This window comes from Lycorma delicatula, chromosome 4 (assembly GCF_047948215.1).
Source record: "Lycorma delicatula isolate Av1 chromosome 4, ASM4794821v1, whole genome shotgun sequence".
In the NCBI taxonomy this organism is placed as follows: Eukaryota; Metazoa; Arthropoda; class Insecta; order Hemiptera; family Fulgoridae; genus Lycorma; species Lycorma delicatula.
In genome coordinates, this window is record NC_134458.1 from 97,551,183 (window position 1) to 97,565,176 (window position 13,994).

Below are 13,994 nucleotides of genomic sequence, written 5' to 3' on the forward strand. Positions count from 1 at the left end.
AGGTAATGAAATCCTTATTGAAATTGAAGTAAAGCACTGTGTTACAAAGTGTAGGTAGTAAATGGCCTTCAGTAAATTTTTAAAAGAACTATTGCATCATTTATTCCCTACATCCTACAACAGCATCACAGCTTTTTTTGACAATTTGATATACAAGTTACGTACAACAGCATGATTGCTCTGAAACAATCATCGAATATTAAAAATATTCAGTTGAACGAATGGCAGTAATGTGGTAGAGTACAAAGTAATCTAATAAGCAGAAGAATGTTGATATTATGATTCAAGGAAGGTTTAGATGATGCTTCTTGTTCTTTATAAAGAATAAAAAAAATTTTTTAGAAAATTTCACGGAGATTCTGAGGTATAGGTAGTAGAAGAAGTGTTTTGTAGATATCTAATTTAAATGAATTTCAAGAGCTTAACCAAATGGATTTTAATAGAAACTAAACAAGATAATCGAAGAATTTATAGATCAGGGAAGTCCAGAAAAATATAACTAAAACTCACATTTGAAAACTTCAAAGATAAAATTACAGAAGTAAATTCTGAAACTGCAACAAGATTTTTCCAAGGTGACAGGAGATTATACAAAATAACAAATAAAAAAGATAGAAAATTAGAAAATGCGCAACAGAGTGAAAAATAAAGTAGACAAAAAATTACAAAACATACATTTGATTTACAATGTTTTACCTTACAAAAAAAAATACTTCATAAAAATTTATACCTTTTGACAGCAATATACTAAAGGAAAACGTAAAAACTACCTATGAAATCCTAAAAAATAAGTCCAAATGCTCAGATGGAAGATATCTACTTGTTTTCTTCATCTTATTTTGTTGTAAACGTTATTGTATACCATAACTTATTTAACCTACTAAATTTTTGCTTTTTTATATGTAAGTTAAAAAACTTTTCGAATTTTAACCTTTGTAAATAAGCAAAAATGCTGATAATTAGTTAGGACTTGCGTGTATTTTACAATTGTATTTTATTACAACTATAATCATAATGAATAGTGGTGGTTCTCGTAACAAAATTGCTTTGGAAAACTCTAAACTTAATTTTCATACAAAGATAGTATAGAATGAAACTAAAAACAAATACACCTTAGTGAAACAAATATGCATTAAAATACTAATATTTATTGTTATAAATAATAATAAAAAAATACTTTTATTTACAGAATTACGTACAATCTGGCATTATTTAAACCTTAATCTCACATATATGCAACCAATGCTTAGAAAAATTAAATTTGTTTATAATGATATTAGTATAAAGAAATCCCGCCAGGTTGGTCTAGTGGTGAACGCGTCTTCCCAAATCAGCTGATTTGGAAGTCAAGAATTCCAGCGTTCAAGTCCTAGTAAAGGCCTTTTATACGGATTTGAATGCTAGACTGTGGATACTGGTGTTCTTTGGTGATTGGGTTTCAATTAACCACACCTCAGGAATGGTCAAACTGAGAATGTACAAGACTACACTTCATTTACACTCATACATATCATCCTCATTCATCCTATGAAGAATTATCTAAACGGTAGTTACCGGAGGCTAAACAGGAAAAAAAAAGAAAGTATCACGACTTTGTTGTCAGATTTTTTAAGATTTTTCTCAACTACTCTTATCTAACATACTAGCACCATCACGGGACTTTTACGTTAATTACACATAAATGAATGGTCATTATAGATCAGAATAATTTTTTTTATAAAAAAAAAAGTTATCTATGGCAATTTACTTAAACCAAAATTATCGCATTTAAACATGTGAACAGATCGCTATTATTCAGATCATACTACAGTTTATCTGTCAAATATACACGGCTTCAATTTCATATTAAATATTTTTAATACGCACTGGACAATTTTACAATATTTACTTTTTCATTTGTGCGATTTACGAAAACATTTTTCACACCCGTTGTTTCATAAACGGTTTACATGATTGGATGATTGAAAGGAAGGTGTGGTTAATGTAATAATGTAATAATGTCGAAGACAATCGATGACAAAAATGGCCCTTTTCAGGACCACCATAAGGTAGTAAATGCCACGTGCCGTCGAAGCCTTTCGGCGACAAAGAATAAATAACAAATTCCAGGAAAGTACCACGAACCCACCGGGTTGGTCTAGCGGTGAACGCGTCTTCCCAAATCAGCTGATTTGGAAGTCGAGAGTTCCAGCGTTCAAGTCCTAGTAAAGCCAGCTATTTTTACACGGACTTGAATACTAGATCGTGGATACCGGTGTTCTTTGGTGCTTGGGTTCAATTAACCACACATCTCAGGAATGGTCGAACTGAGACTGTACAAGACTACACATCATTTACACTCATAAATATTATCCTCATTCATCCTCTGAAGTAATACCTGAATGGTAATTCCTGAAGGCTAAACAGAAAAGAAAGAAAGAAAGTATGAAGAAAATTGAGATTCTCATGGAATTTTAATCTTAATAGATTTATCTATACACCTTGTACATTGTAGATTTACCTTGATTTTGTTCCATAACTCAGTCCCGATTGAAATTAAATGACACAACTGCAAATATCAAGAAATCTCTGTTAGCTCATGGGGCAAGGGGACGCCACACCCTTTCAAGCTTCATTGTTTTCAGCCTCAAACTGGAACAAAAATGTTTAACCAAGCATTGTGGGAAATTGTACATGCTTCTCTGCAATGTGACCTGTACATTCCTCACAGTGAGAAAGTGGCAAGTAGTCATCTGTTATTAATAATTTGCACTATTTGATAAAATTATATTTGTATTATTATGTGAATAAAGGTATGAACTGTGATAAATTTATATATACAGTTCAGCAGTTGTATTATTGGTTACGCTGATTAATAATTTACCTTTTTGTTCAGTCATCGACATGCTTGATTATGAATTATGATAAGTAATATCAAATGATGATGAATGGACCATCATACTCGAAGACTATAAAGAGCTTGTAGCTTTGTAATTATATTACATTAACTTGTAGGATTTTTCTTTGTTTTTACAGGTTGAAATGAACGCAGAACTTGTTATCTTTTAATATTGCAATTTTAGTAGTAACAGGGGTTGATATAATTATATCAATTTTACAACTTAACTGGTATATAAGTAGTCCTCTAATTGTTTGTGTTATTCTGTTCTACAGGCATTTTACTGGTCGCTGGAGCACTACAAAAAAACTATGAATTCGTTTTCGACTGAGAGCAAGTATCTGTTTGCAAAGAAAGTGGATAAGGAATCTACTGACGAAGAGACTGCTTCCGAAACAGAGTCTGATATTAGCAGCGATTCATGGATCACTGGTTTCGTTCAAGGAGGAAAAATAGGATCAATACACCATTTAATGTTTAATTTTAAAGAAAAAAAATTTTCCGTTACCATCGATTGAAATAAAAAAAGAAAGGAAAATATTTTGGTAATAAAACTGTAATTATAAAAGTAATTCTTCCAAATGTTATTTATTATGAACATTTATGTATGAGATTAGAGGAATGGAAGTTTTATCTTGTATACTATTTTTAAAGCCATATTTATTGTAAACCTAAGAATTGCTCGATAAATAATTGAATGAGATAAAATTATTTGTTTTTTTTACCCTTATAATTTCTTTTAGTATATAATTGTAAGTTAATATCATAGAATTAGTTTATAATAAAACAATAAATGTTAAACAGAAAAAAAGAGGTTTACAAAGAAGCTCGTAGTAATTTCCTGTTGAGGGCGAAGATATTTTATATTCTCACACTTATAAATTGTTTTCCAAATATGCATTTAATTTTGTAAATACAAAATGAAATATTTTCAATTAGATAATGGAAGGGGAATGATTTAATTCAAAAATGAAACTTTCGCTATTAAAGTATGGTAACAGTCATTATTAATATTCTGATAAAAAGGCTTCAGCGCTCAGATTAATAGTAGAAGGAAGATTAAAGAAAAACAAACCAACATACTTGGCATTTATAGACCTAGAAAAGGCATTCAATAACGTAGATTGGAATAAAATGTTCAGCATTTAAAAAAAATTAGGGTTCAAATACAGAGGCATGGAAAAGGATGTGGAGACAACAATCAAAAATGAATTCCCATACAGCAAAACTAAAAGGCTCAGCAACATCAACAGGCAATTAGAACCACAGTGGAATGAAATTGTGGACGGGATTAACGAATACCTGAAGAGATGCCTCCAAAGCGGAAGCGGATGGAAAGTAAGTAAACTCATTTTTACATGACTGTCCAAAAAGGAGTGTAATGTTTATAGGCTGTTTGTATGTATGTTTGTTACATCGTAGCAGCTCAATGGCTGAACCGATTTAGATGTATGACCCGACGTTAGAATACGTTTCCGGGAGAGTCATAATCTACATAAATAAATATGACATATATTATATAAATATATATGTTTAAAAAGATTTTAAAAAAAATTATACTATATACAGAATTTTCACCCACACACTTTAATTATCCTATATTAAAGAGCAATGTTTGTCAGAAATGATTTTTCTGGCAATTGTGTTTTTAATTTTTAATATTTTCAATTAAACTATCAGTTAAGTAGGAATCTAAAATAGTAGTCCACAATAGTATCTGCCAATAGTAAGTTTTGCTTAACCCATTGGGTTGGTCTAGTGGTGAACGCGTCTTCGCAAATTAGCTGATTTCAAAGTCAAGAGTTCAAGTCCTAGTAAAGGTGGATACCGGTGTTCTTTGGTGATTGGGTTTCAATTCACCACACATCTCAGAAATGGTCGACCTGAGACTGTACAAGACTACACTTCACTTAAACTCATACATATTGCATCCTCTGAAGTAATACCTGACAGTGATTCCCAGAGGCTAAACAGAAAAAAAAGAAGTAAGTTCTGTTTGCCTGGAAGGTGAGAGCAAATTATTTTTCAATCTAAGGAAAATCAGGATTTTGAAGCAGGTAAAAAAAAAATCTGGAAAGTGGGTCTTCGGAAAGTTAATCAACATTCTGTTTATCTGTATCACTGTGCTCCGATCGAATGGTGGATAATAGCAAATTATTGTGGATCCTAAGAGGAAAAAGCATTTTTGAGTAGTTAAATCAGAAAGAAGGAATCCAAAAAAGTAGTAAACACATTTTACTTACCAGTACGAAGTACTTTCTGCTCGCTTGGTAGACAGTGAGTGGTAAATTATTGTTGATTCCGTGAAGGAATCAACAAGCAGTTAAAGTATCAGGAAATTATGAATATAAAATGTTAATCAATATCGTTGTATATAATTGCACAGTGTGGTCTGATCGACTGGGGAATAACAACAATTATTCTCTATCCAATGAAGGAGAAATTGACTTTTTATCAATTAAAACACCGAAAAGTAGGAATACTAAAATATTTGTTCTAATAAGAACAAATAAATTATATATAAAAAAAGCCACCAACTTTACTACTTAATTTGGGTTCCAAAAATTACAGCGGGGCCTCTTTTTATTAGAAGAGCTGAAATCCAGATGATGTTTTTCGCTAGCTGTAACTAAAAAACAAAGCCTTTCCAGATCTACATTTATGTGAAATTTTTTCATTATTTTCACCAGTAAAGCATGCCCTGAAAGTTTCTTTGTGGGACATTGTATATATTTTCAGGGTCCAGAATATCTGAATTCGGATTCTGGCTATGTAAGATGTCAGGGTCTGGTCATGTCAGATTTAGGATTTAGGGATATAGCAATTTCATATTTTGGGGTCTGGCCATGTCAGTTCCTGGGTTCAAGCCATGAGAGGTCTCGTCTTGCCATGAGACATCTAGTGGTTAGGAATGCTGAGGTCTCAGAGTCTGGCAGGATCACATCTCCAGGTTTGCATGTTCAGATTTTGGGGTCTCATCATATCAGATGTTGGGGTCTGACCACGCTTGATGTAGTAGTCTGAAATGTGAGGTTTCAGGTTCTGGCCATGTATGTTCTCAGGGTTTTGCTATGAGAGGTATAGTGGTCAGGTCTCCCATTCGGGCATTGTCAGGTATTGGGGTTTGGTATGGTTAGATGTCGGGGATTGACATGGTCACACCCCATCAGATGTAGAGGTCTCACCATGTCAGTTCTCGGGATCCCAGTATCTGACCATGTCAGGTCCTGTCTTCATTCAATGACAAGTCTAGTGGTCTGGCATGGTTAGGTCCTGGAGCCTATATACAGGTCTTGATGTTTGGCATGATCGTATTTCGGGACTGGGCATGGGTAAGTCTTGGGGTCTTGACATATCAGATATGGGTGTGGCAATGTCAGTTGTCCGGATCTGGTCATGAGAGGTCTCAGTCTAGCTTGGACACATCTCAGAGTTTGACCATCTCTGATGTTGGAGTCTAGTGATGCCATGCCGGGGTCAGGTCATGTTGGATGTGGGGATCTGGCAATGTCAGTTCTCGGGTTCACTCCATGTCAGTTCCTGGAGTCTTGCCATGAGAAGTCGAGTGGTTTGGCATGGTCAGTTCTCTGTGTCTGACCATCAGATGATAAGATCAGTGTCTGGTCATGTCAGATGCTGGTATCAGGCCATCTCACATGTCGGGTTCAGGTCAAGTCAGATGTCATGGTCTAGCCATGACATCTGACATATAGAGGTCATAGCTAGGCCATGACCTCTATATCAGATGTTGGAGGTCTGATATAGAGGTCGGATTTTGGGTTCTGGCCATATCAATTGTCGGGGACGAGCCATGTCATATCTGAGGGTCTGGTCATGAGAGATTTTGAGGTCTAGTGGTCAGGCATGTTTAGGTCTCAAAGTCTGGCATGATCAGATGTTGGGGTATTTTATCACACCTGTTACGCATATATTAATGTCAAACCAAATAAACCCTCCTTTGGTAGCTTCAAGCCCTTTTAGTCCTCGTAGGATTTGACAATTCTTCTAAAAAGATTTTTTAGCAAGAAAATATTTAAGAACAACTTGTCAAACTTTAGCGTCTTTGGTTAAAATAAAAAAATAATAATTTAAAGCAAGTTGTTAGGAAAATAAGAACTGACAGTTATTCAGCAATGATAATAATAGTTTATAATAAAACTGGATGGAAAGCTGATAATCAAATGCATTGAAGAATGTAATTGGTTTTGTAATAGAATCCTCTGCATCATCAAAGAACAGCTAATTTTTGTTAATGCTAAACTCATCCTTGTGATAACAAATCAGTAATAATAAACAGTAAGTGCTGTGCATGATAGGAAACTCATCCCATACAACCTTATGATTCTATAAGATGTAGAGTGTTATGGGGAGTAAAATCATGGAAATGGCATGTTTTGAAGTAATTAAATCTCCAGTTGTCAAAGCCACATATAATGAACTGGTTCGTACAGATTATACAAGAATGTTGGATGCAATCCACTTAATGCTGTTAACATTTTTTTAGTAGCTACGTCCATAACAGTAGATGACATAAAAGCTATCCATCATTTTTATTCTAAATTGCAGACAGATTCAGATTAGAAAAACATTAATTTTTTTTTTAATGAAAACAATTCGTAAATTATTTTCAATCTTCTGAAGTGTAACATACATGATTTCACAAGATTCTGATTATTACTCAATCTAATAACACTGCCCAGTAATGAAAGTGTTTCAGGCTCAAAAATAGCTTATTCTTACGTATTTCCATCTGCTGAATTCAAACTTCACAATAAAAATGACCGACTAGCTCTTGGTTTGGAGATACAGTGGCATATCATTTTTTTTTTGTTTTACGTAGGAGGAGGGAAAATCTGCAACCAGACACCAAGCAGCCTGTACTCCTGGGTGTGTGAGGTTTCCTGCCGTATACCGTTAAAGAATAAGATGGGTAAAGAGGTCGCGTTCGCTTTGCAACCGATATTTGAAAAGTGTAAAATAAATCATTTTCAAACGGATCAGGGAAAGGAATTTCATCATCCACTAGTGAAAGCCCTGTTGAAACAATACAATATAAATCATTATTTCACATATTCAAATAGAAAAGCTGCCATAGTTGAACGTTTCAATAAAACGTTGAAAAAGAAAATGTGGACTAAATTTACAGAACAGGGAAGCTACAAGTTGATTGATATGCTACAAGCCCTAGTTGACGAGTATAACAATACCATGCATTCAGTTACAAAATTTAAACCAAAAGATATAACTAAGACGAATGAAGTGCAAGTCCTTGCAAATCTAAACAAAAAATATGATAGAAAAAAGGGTGTTGTAAAAATTAGATTTAATGTTGGCGATTACGTTCGCATAAGCTAACATAGAAAAATATTCGAAAAGGGTTATTTACCGAATTGAACGAATGAAATATTCAAAATACATACGGTGCATGCTGAATCTCGACCAGTTACATATGAACTGATCGATAGTAGAAATGAACTTATAAAAGGACGTTTTTATCAGCACGAATTACAAAAAGCTAAGCACAAAAATGTATATCAAACTGAGAAAATACTCAAGCGAAAAGGCAACAAGGCGTATGTAAAATGGTTAGGATTCGATAAAAGTTACAATTCATGGATGGGCTTGAGTGATGTTATTTAATGCCAATTTTTATTATTGTGAAAGCAAATTAAAACAAATACATTACTGATAATACATCTTTTCTGTATATATCTAGATAATAATATGGAGCTTTTTGATAGTAGTATAGAATCTAAATTTAAGACTCGAAGAAATATGAATATTAAATTTCATTTTGCCCATCTAATAAACCAATAAAACGGGAAATTAAAGATTGTATTGAAAACTTTGCGAACAATAATGAAAAATATTTTCATTGGGATACAATACATATAAAAATAATTCTTCATGGTGATGGTTTTTGTGATTTTGTTGTAATACATGAGTTTTATATTGAACCTGATGGAACTTTATGCTGGTTTGTCAAAAACATCCAAATCATTTACTTCCAGTTAATAAAGTTGTTGTAATCATATCAACCTCGGAAAAAGATCAATAGTTTATTGATATAGATTTTTTATCATTTATATAATAGATGATAAATATATCCACAAGAGTTGTAATTGACAACCCTCACACGTATAGATTTAATATTAATTATTCTTTAAGGTAGGGAATAATCAAACAATAAAATCTCAAATCATTGAATTTACTGATAATTTTAATAAGTTTCTTGATCACTATGATTATGATGAATTATATGTAAAAATAACTCTTCATATTGATGGTAACCACGATTACATGGTATTAGATATATATTATGATTATGATAATAATTTTTAAGATGATTTGGCAAATTGATCTTGTAATTTATTTTCGACAAGTTCAATTACACTCACCATATCAGCCTTGGGAAAAGATCAATAGTTTATTGATAATCACTTTATTAGTTTTTATATACAGATTCACACATAATGTTTCAATTGTATAAATAAGTTATTTCATACTAATTTGTATTACACCTGTAGAATAGATATATCAATAGTTTAGTTGCGCGTGTTTTTTTTTATCTATATACACAAGTTATTGATTTTCAATATCAACAATTTTATAAGAGATGTATGATGATAAGGAAGTATTGAAAGGCTCAGAAAAAGAGTGATTCCATGAGACTAGACATTGCAGACAAGTGGATGCTTCATCATGACAATGCCCTGTGTCACACGGCCATTTCCATCACGGAATTAAAACGCATTCCTACGGTTAAGGACGTCATTTTGGAACTCTGGAGAACATTCAAAAGACTGTGACCGACCAGTTAAAAGCCCTACCAGTTGAAGTCTTCCAGCGCTGCTATCAGGAGTGAACAACGACTCTGCCGGTGTATAGCTGCCCAAGGGAACTATTTTGAAGGGGATAATATTGTTTAAAAAAAATAAAAACTTTGGTAAGTAAAAAGTCAGTCTCATTACTTTTCTCACACACCTCTTACATATGTATCTCACATACCTCAAAAACGATTAGCCGTAGGATGTTGAAGTTTTGGATTTAGGACTGCTGTAACATCTAGTTGTACACATCCCTTTTAGATTGCAATTGACTGTACCAGAAGTGTCCAAAATCCAAATCTTTTGGACTCTTAACTGCAGTAATAAACCCTCATTGAGAGCATTTAAACGATATATCATAAGTGGTACTTATTTTCATTAGTTCCACAGTTATAGCAAAATAGAATTTTAATTAGTAATATATTTGGATCTTACAAAGGGAAGGCACAACGATTCAAATAACTTCATATACATATATTTTTTTTTAACTTTTTTTGTAATTTAAATATACTGATTACTATAAATTAACATCTGATTGTAATAAATTTCTTACAGTAAATAATAATTCAATAATAACAATAAAAAAGATATGAAAAAATATCTGAAATTATTGGTGAAATAAAATTTTATGTACTTTTTCAAAAATTTTTACAGAGGTTATTAATTATTAATAAATCAATATATTTAACGGAAAAAAAAATTTAATGCCTATGTATGAAGTTGGATTAGAACCGATGTGTGCATGGTTATGGATCCGACATGTTATCACTTGCACCACATAACTACTTGAGCGACGTGAAACAAAATTAATATATAAACTAATATAAAAATGCTGATATGGACACCACAAAAAAAAGTGATGCAATGTGGTGTTAACCACAATGCAATTGTGTAAATGAGCAATTTATTAAAGAATTGGTATCTCACTTTCAAATGAAATAAGTTTAAATGAACTGCAGCAAAAAATGTGTATGTAATTTAATAGGCATACATGAAACTCATGTGTACACATCAGATTTTTAATCCTTACAAATATGGATTCCATAAATTTTTTTGGTCTTGTAAATTTTATCCTATGAATTAAAAGTGTTTAAATTATTTTTCTATATAAGGCATAATCAGAAGAGAAATAATTTTTCCATACATCTGTGACTATGTTACTTGTAGCTGTAAAAGTAATATCATAGTCGAGGTGTTAGTTGCAAGATTTGATTCAAAAGATTATTCTTTTTTAAACTGCTGGAGCCTAAAGCTGATGACAACTCTAGCTCAAAATCCTAAGTAAATCTTAATATTATTTATAAAGACTTTTAGAAAATTATCTTGTGTACCTTAAATTTAATTTACCATATTGTAGAACAAATTTTCCTGTTTAATTAAAAAAAAATAACGATTTTGTTCAAATTTTTTGAAGTTAACCTTTTTTCCAGTTTTTCTCAATTATTTTTTTTCAAATTGAACAAAAAATGAAATTTGCATTTATACATGTAATGTGTAAATATCAACTTAGGTATTACAAACTTACAATTCAATACTTGATATAATGTTAAGGGACAACATTGCAACAATGCATTCAAATCTTATCGCAAACATTTTACTTCAAAAGCTAACAAGATTTATAAGCAACATAATGTCAGCTATTATTCTACATCTAATTTTAGACATTGTTTATTCTGTAACTCTAATCATCAATTACAAGCTTGTAAAGAGTCTTTTTAGAACATAATAATTGTTGTCTCATATGCTTTCATAAAGATCATTATACCAATGAATGTTACTCATGTAACTTATGTAATTTCGGTCATAAAAGACACAATACACTCGTTCATACTTATAAACTTAATGATTCTAAATTAAGCAATGATAAATCTGGAAATGATTATTGTTCGCAATCAAACAAAAATGTAATTCTGTCTACTGCTGTACGTGATGTAGATGACATTTATATAATATACAACATATCATACTCATTTACATAGAATCTTTTTAGTCTCAGGCAATCAAATTTTTGCACATATAAGTTTGCTAGAAAATTAGGACTTAAACTTACTGAAGAGGATTTGCTTATTTCAGGCACAAATAATGCATTAACTAATTCTGACTGCAGTGTAGTACTTACATTGCATTCACAATACAAAAATTTTTCATTTAAGGTGCACTGTGCTGTTTTGTCAGACAAAACTATAACCTTCCATTACATAGTTTGAAATTTCCCATCTTAATTTACCTCAAAATTTATTCTGAGGTAAAAAGAAATCCAAGATATCCTATTATTCAAGCTAGGATGTATTCTTAACGGTTGTCTTTCAATTAAAGTTAAACATGAGAATAATGTTACATCCCCTTCTTACAGGTGACAATAACACAAATCTTTCAACTCGAAAACTTGAAAACTTTTGGAAAATTGATGTAATTGATTCTGATGTTTTAGTTAATGAAATTTCTACATGTGAAATGAAATACTAGTAGAAACAATCAAGGCAGATTTATTGTATTGCTACCACGTAAATCCGATAAATTGCGGCTGGGTGATTCTTTTATCAATGCTAAAAATAGGTTCTTCTATCTGGAACAAAGATTGCAACAATTCTAATCTTAAAAGGGAATATTCCACCTTTATGTAAGAATATTTAAATTTAGTCACATCTCATCAATCAATTTGATGATTTATTAACTAACAAATCAGACATTTATTACTTACCTACTACCAAATATTTAAACCTACAAGTCTAACGACTAAAATGCCAGTCGTCTTCAAATGGTCAGCTATGATTTGTAATGGTTTATCTCTTAATGATACCCTATTAGTTACCTGTTGTCCAACAGGATCTATTCTCAATAATACTTGGATTTAGAATCCATAACTATGTCATTACATCAGACATAGGAAAGATGTATCGTCAAGTACTAGTTAAACCTAATGACTAATTTATAACGCATACTGTGGTGTGAATCTCCAGATCAGGAATTAAAACATTTTGCACTAAGAACTGTAACATATGGAACTGTTTGTGTTCCATACTTAGCCACTAGATGCCTAGTTCAAATATCAAATGAAAATCAAGGGGATTTACCATTGGCATGTGATACTATTAGAAATGATTTTTATGTTGATATCATTTCAGGTTCTGATGATCTAGATGAAGCTGTTCAACTACAACTTTTGCTTTTAATTTATTGTAACATTATGGTTTTCCATTCCAGCAATGGTTTTCTAATAATAATAACATTTCTACTCCTGAACATATTCCTATTCTTAATCTTATTCTGGCGGCTTCGATTCCTTTAACCCAGGAACATGATTTACGAACCTTAGGCAAATTAATGGAACAACTCTACAGATACATTATCATTTCAGATTACTTAATCTGTTTGTACTAAAAGAACTATTCTTTCTGTTATTGTAGAAGTATGTAACCCATTAAGTATTATCGGTTCTATTGTTTTCTATCACAAATGGTTATGATGCAGTCTTTATGGCAACTAAAAATTAGTTGGGATGAAAGATTACCCACAACAGTGTTATCGCAATGGTGTAAGTTATACAATCAGTCACATTTAATCGAATTAAGATAAGTCGACCAATTAAATTCAACAATGGCGCTAAGGTTAACTAAACCCAAATACACAGATTTTCTGATGCCTCCATAAAGGGTTGCGGATTTTGTATCTACATTCGAACATCATTTTCTAATCAAACAATTTCATGTAACTTACTTTGTTCCAAATCAAGACTTGCTCCCCTTAAAGCATATAACCAAGACTTAAATTATCTGGTTGTTTATTACTCGCATGCTTATTAGTGAAGGTAATCAATGCTTTAAATATACATATTGATGAAATACATTTGTATACAGATTCGGCAATAGCATTGTCCTGAATTCATGGACATCGATCTAATTGGAAGGTATATATTAGTAATAGAATTACTGAAATTCAGAGAGATACCTTAAATGCTAGACGGCACTATATCACCTTTGAAAATGCAGCTGACATATTGTCCAGGGGTTGGAATCCAACTAAATTAATTGATATGTCACTTTGGTGGCATGGTCCTCCTTGGCTCTCACAATTTTCATCTCACTGGTCAAATAATCATATTACCTTTAATAGTCATAATAAAAATCCGGAATGTATTATAGAAAAATGTGAAAATATATCAAAATTTTTTATACACAGTTTTATTTGATTATACACAACAATTTTCATTTTTACATAAGTTAATTCGTGCATTCAGCTTCTGTTTCCAATTTATTCACAGTCTTAAATTAAATAGAGTTGAACAAACC

General features: G+C 31.9%; 1 protein-coding gene across 4 annotated transcripts in view; it reads left to right on the top strand.

Annotated features, from left to right (window-relative positions):
* The window catches only part of LOC142323669 (uncharacterized), a 49,538-nt gene extending 45,980 nt beyond the window's left edge, over positions 1–3,558 (top strand). For all 4 annotated transcript variants that reach the window (XM_075363732.1, XM_075363731.1, XM_075363736.1 and 1 more), the window contains one exon: positions 3,154–3,558. The gene's annotated coding sequence lies outside the window, so the exon portion shown is untranslated. The remainder of the gene's footprint in view (positions 1–3,153) is intronic.
* Positions 3,559–13,994: the final 10,436 nt, after the last annotated feature.